The 6,000-nt window shown below is 46.1% G+C and overlaps 1 protein-coding gene across 2 annotated transcripts in view; it reads right to left on the bottom strand.

Annotated features, from left to right (window-relative positions):
* The window catches only part of PAK6 (p21 (RAC1) activated kinase 6), a 29,034-nt gene extending 24,044 nt beyond the window's left edge, over positions 1–4,990 (bottom strand). For both annotated transcript variants that reach the window (XM_090140268.1, XM_090140264.1), the window contains exon 1: positions 4,578–4,990. The gene's annotated coding sequence lies outside the window, so the exon portion shown is untranslated. The remainder of the gene's footprint in view (positions 1–4,577) is intronic.
* Positions 4,991–6,000: the final 1,010 nt, after the last annotated feature.

Raw genomic sequence — 6,000 nt, forward strand, 5'->3', positions numbered from 1 at the left:
TACTGCAGGTATAGTAACTCTGCTGCATTCAGGAAATCCCAGTAAGGAATAAGGATCCCATGCAGCTAGCATGTGCTTCAGAGCTGGATCTTCCAGCAGAGCTCCTCTGTGCCTTGGGATTCACTGGGGAGTACAGTTGCACTTCCATTAGTAGTCCCCCTTCTCTTCCAAGTCTCTTGATATCCAGGGCAAACTGTCCAGGGAAGCGCAAAGCTGTGCTAACTTTTGGGACACAGGGGTCACTAGGAGAAAAAGCGTGTTGCAAATCCACAAAGCATCAGCTGGTGGGAGGAAGCAAAAGATAGGAATCAAGTCTGCAAGTCTCTTAATCTGCACCCGAGATTAGCCAGGAGTAGAGATGAGAAGGGAGCAATCCAGAGGCAGTTTCGCTTTGAATAAGTGCCTACTGTTCAGCTGCCTTTCCCCAATTGCATTCAGAGGTGGGCAGAAAATTTTGAGAGCGCTATCTGGATCGCTTGCTTATGGTGCTAGGGCTTATGGTGCATTGCTGATGCTGTAAAGGCAGCATCCTGGAGATCCCAGCAGGATGAGGCCTTACTTGCACTCCCACTCCATAAGCTTCTTAGGTGGGCTTCTAAGCATCCCACAGGATTTGCAGTCCTACAAGAAGTAATATCATGCTCCTCCAGACAAGCCTGTGCTGCCCTGTCTGAGAGGTGTAGCCGTGCTCCCTGCAGCAGTCAGGCTGATGAGCCTTGCGATGGCAACACGACAAAGTCAGCACAGCCCATCTCTTCACAGATCCTGCAGGTCCAGTGAAAGGACTGTGACAATGCTTCGTTTCCCTAGAAGAGAGGCAGCTTAATCCGTTGTTTTTCCAAGCATGCTGCAAACCTTAAAGATGCTATAGAAAGGCAGATTGAAATCCCTGGCTGACATAAGAGGAATACAGACTCCAGCTCCTGTTCAGAATAACTAGGTCAGCCAGCTATTGCAGAAGTATTAACCAGAATTCAGACAATTCCTCGTGGCTAAAATAATGGCAGCGAAAGCCTAATACCGTTTGCTGTTATTAGTGACTCTCTACCTCTGGGTACGTTCAACCCAACTCTCAAAGGCTCTGAATAATTTGAGGGCTGCAGTTTACGCTTGTCAAAACCCAGCCACATGGCTCAGTGCAGCAAAGCAGGCTCCCACCCCATCTGCTGCCCTGTGGAGGCAGGAAACAAACTGCCCTTGCTGACAGTACAGCTGAAGGCGTGCAGCCCAGCTCAGAGCTGTGCTGCTAATCCAGTGCTGGGGGATTGGGCATCATGGCCATCCTCCCAGCAACAGCCACCCCACAGCAAGTGCTGGAGGATGCTTTGTACTGCAGTGGTGTGTGGGTGGCTCATTTTGGAGTAAGGCTGGTAGAGGCAGAGAGCAGCAGTTTGAATGGAACATAAGGGAAAGAAGAGGAGAAAGGCTGACCATTGCAGCAGGGATGAGTCTCCAATTTTTGCTCAACCCCTTCCAGTTGCTGAGGCTGGGCTAAAAAATCCCTTTCCTCTCACAAGCACTACTGAATGCCATTCATTCATACTGCAGCTGCTTTCCCTCCTCGTGCACCTACCACACCATGCAGCTAATCGATACAGCTACTTGCATTGAAAAAAAAAAAATCCTTTTTTTTTTTGGTGTGGCAAAGAGGCAGGTGAAGGGTTAGCCCTGGTTATTTAATTTTTTAATTAATATCTAATCTATTTTTAACCTCAGATTCTTTTAGGGCCTGGCATACAGCTCAGCCACACAAGTCAGGAGGAGCCAGCAACCTACCGTGCTGGAACAGGACCTTCTTGTTCTGCCACTGAAACAAGCATACCATGATACTGTACCTTCAGTTTCCCTTATCTCCATGAGCTGCCAGTGCACTGGCACTGAGTGTTTGCACCAGAGTGGTTTGCAAAGGATTAACTGGTTATAAGTGACAATTAGTGGTTCATTAGTGTAAGTCAGAAAAACGTGAAGTGTGATATTTTCATCTCAGATAGCAACTTCTACAACAGAGAGAAGGTAAAAAGTTAAATGTTCCCTTTCGTAAGAGTGATTTTTGGTCTTTCCTGATGAACTAAGTCACTGATATAGCCATAGACAAATATAGATGCTTCAGCAAAGGTTCCTTGCAGAAATACTTGGGCCATCATCTGGAAAATTCTTTCCTTTCCTTCTCAGCAGTCTTAGTCCACAACACATTATGAAGGTGACCACGGGCCACAGATTAGAAGTAGCCAGGTAGTGCAGGTGAGCAGGCAGCAAGCGACCCGAAGTTCTAAGAGACTTTTTAAAACATGCTTTTAAACGACACAGAAATAAATGGCAGCGCTCTTCATTGGCTCAGATTTACATCACTTAGGCTGCTATTTCGCAGAGCTTAGAGAGAACATATTTAGAACTTAGAACAGCACACAAAATCCTGAAGAGCTTCTGTAAGTCTGTGAGCCGGGAGCAGGAGGCAGAATCAGTGTTTCTGATTTTCCACACTTCTCACTGCACACCCAGGAGCTCTGATTGCTGCAAATTAATTATGTGCATACCCAAACTGGGCAGCTCACTTGCATGAACAGCTCAAAAATGGCTTGCCCAGAGCCTGCTTTTTTTCTACGTGGCTTTGTGCAGTGCAGAGAGAAAAGTCAGACAACTGGGAGGCCACCAGTAGGACAGCAGATACTGCAGGCAGCCCAAGCTAACAGGTTCACATTGTGAGTTCACTTGTCTCTGCTCAAACTGCTGAGGATGTTCACCCTCTCGTTTGAAAAGGTATGCATCATTTTGAGAAATGGGACACGTTTTTATGCAATGAGGTGTGGAGTATCCCCACAGATAGGAATTACTCATGTCCTGCTATTATTTATTTTGCTTCTAAGAGTCTTTTTGTTAGCAGGAGTTTTAATTATACACCAATCCTCCTCTCCAATTAGCATCCTGTTTACCTATCTCACTGAGCTATGTGTTCTCTAGCAGTTCATTTACTCCCTTGTATTTACCCACCCCTCCATTTCTCTCATACTGCAGAAAGACACCTTTTCCCCTCGTAATGCACAAAAAACGATATGAGATTTTACCAAAGAAAGGAACTAACACATGCAGGATAACACAGTGCTCAACACTGGTATGTAGGATATCTGTGAGCTTAAATTGATGTCAGGTGACACGGCCAGAAGCAGTAGCATCTTCTGTACCCCAAAGCCACACCTGCCTGCTGTTTTCATGCAGCACATTGCTCCTCCTGACCCTCTTTGGTTCCCCTTCTCTGTAGCTTTGCTTGCACACACACTGTAGTGCTTCCTTCTCTGTCCTCTGATGCTGAGTCTGTGATCTCCAAACACACTGCTGAGTATATCTGGAAGGCTTTGGGAGATCACGGTTCACAAAGCCCACACAATGGGTGAACACCTCTTCCCAGTTTTTGTTTTCTCTGGATAACAAATCAGATCATGATGTGTTCCAGACTTCAAGTACACGGGATTCTTGGAAGCTGCCCTAGATTAATGTTTTAAGAGTTATTCATTAATGATCCCCAAGTGTCAGAGGCAGAATAGATGACTCCTGACTGTGAAGCTGGCAGACGTTTCCTCATCTCAACTATTCCTACAAAGTGAATCAAACTGCGGCAACAGCGTCCAACTGCACAAACTGCTCCTGCACCTGGCAAAGCCAAGTGAAGAGACGGCACCACATGACGCAACCACTGCTGGCAACAACCCCCTCCTGGCCACCGGCCCTTGCCTGAATACTGGGCACCAGTACCCTTCCTCAGGCAATCTCACCCAACAGCTCTGCAGTCTCAGCAGAGCGCAGCTTCCCCTCCAGGCATTACCCAGCTAGGAAGAGTTTCAGGTTTGGGTTTATACCGGGGAGAATGCGATATTGAGGATAAAGGTTTTCTAGATGTTACTCGTCATTTTTTCCAGAGTCATGTCTGTCTATTCCAGGTTTTTATTTCCCCGCCTTAAATAAGGCTGCAGCTGGGACAAGGAGCTCTCTGCTGCTTTCTGGCCTCTCCGCAGCTTTCAGCGGTGATGAACTGGTTGTTCAGGTGTAGCTTAAAAATATATATATATTCTATCTCCCTGCTCTTGTTTCAGCAGTATTTCTTCAAACCAAGCCTGATAAGAAACTTGGAGGTCAAGTTCCCAAGACAGGAATCACCTTCATTTCACTTCCAACGGAACAAAAAAGGTCAGTGTTTGAAACAGACAACAAGACGAATGAACTGTAAGCTCAGACCTATTTACTGAATCGTACTCGCCTTCACACTGCTCCTACAACACTCATTATTCTACTGTTCAAATACGCAATTCAGGACGGTCAATGGTATTTACCACCAGCATACAGGCAGGCTAAAGGTAGTGCTAAAAAAAAGCCCTCCCTCCCATTTCTGTGGCTTCACATCTCACAAAAATCAGCTTCCATTGGCTAATTTACATTTCCAGTCTAAAAAGGGAGTGCCAGAAACATCAAAGATTTATCTCTGTTCTACAGGGGGAAGGCAAGCAGATTTCAGAAGCCATCTCAGTTTTAGTGCTTAGGATACTGGACCCAGCTGCCCCTTCTACCTCCCAGAGTTGGAACCTTACCTGGAAAAAAAGACCTCCGAGAAACACTTCTGGAGTGAATTCAGTCCCTTCTTCCTTCTGACTACAGGTTGCTGCTTGTCTTAAACATGGGAAACATCCCTTGCTTCAGGCGAAAATTCTCGGCAATTTCATCTTCAAGCTTCTTCAGAAGAATCCTGGTTCAGTCTCATACACATGCAAACACATGGAGCTCACAGCTGCTTACTCACCGGCATCACCCCAATGCCAGCTGCCTGGAGGAGAGTAGCAGGGTGCCAGACTCCCCCTCTTCCTGGCAGCCAGCAGAGGTGTTAGAGGAATACACCAAAGGTAAAGCAATCTCAAAGGAGCGGAATTGCAGTGATAAATTCCAGTTAAAGCTGATGAGACCTCAGTGTAGACACATACCAGGTTCTGTAATGCAGTGAATCAGTGTTTTCTGGGACCTTTTTTTTTTTTTATCGTGGGCTGATGCTGTGATCTCAGCAAAGAGGATGGGACTGGGTGGTGACTGACATTTTACACAAAGACAAGAGCAAGATACTAATCTAAAGTCTTGTGAGTAAAGCCTTCTCATGCATTTCCCCTCACCTAAGCCTTGAAATCACCGGCTGCCTGACATGCCTCATTCCAGGGTGAAGAGGGAGTTTACAGACCTACCAAAGCCTCAGGTATAGAGAATCAGTGGTAAAAGACACCTATAGAGGTACAGACCATGACTGGCAAATACAGCGTGATTGCATTGCCCAGGCAAACCAGTGTGTTACTTTGCTTTCTCCTCTGTCCCTGCCTGGCTAGGAGAACACTGTGGGTTTTGTGCTGATCTTGCATAAGTGGCCTGAATCCACGTCATGCAATTTCAAACACATATAATGTGACATCAACTGATGCTTCTGCAGGCCAGGCTTCAGCAACAGATCTCATGGCGCCCTGCAGAAGCAGGCAGGTAAAGTGAGCTAAGGCTTCAGGCTTCGTAGGGATGTAAATCAGGACGGATTTATTAACCAGTTGGAGCAGTGGCAGTTGACGCTGACTGCAACTCTGCAGAGCTAACTGTCGTTCTTGCTACTTGAGTCCCAAAGTGGAACCCAGCAGAATCCCTAATCAAGAAGGAAGTGAAGTAGCTTCCCCCCCCCCCCCCCCCCAGCACACTCAGTTTAGAAGTCAACTCAAAGCCAGCAGGTCTGCCGGTGAAGCAATTAGCTATTTTCCATAGGTAGCTGATAAAGAAGCCAGTTATTCACTGCTTCCTTGCATTACTTTAGTATTTCCTGGACAACGTTTACAAAGGAAAAGCTTTTTTTTTTTTTTTTTGGAAAGATAAAGGTGTTGTATCCAAGAGGCATTTTTTTTGTTGTTGTTCTGCTGTTAGGGTTGGCTTTTATTTTCTCACCTGGATAACCACAAGCACATTTTTGTGAACGTTAGGTAACAAGAAAACCCT

The sequence above is a fragment of the Phasianus colchicus genome, chromosome 5 (genome assembly GCF_987193195.1).
Source record: "Phasianus colchicus chromosome 5, bPhaCol1.hap1.1, whole genome shotgun sequence".
Lineage (NCBI taxonomy): Eukaryota > Metazoa > Chordata > Aves > Galliformes > Phasianidae > Phasianus > Phasianus colchicus.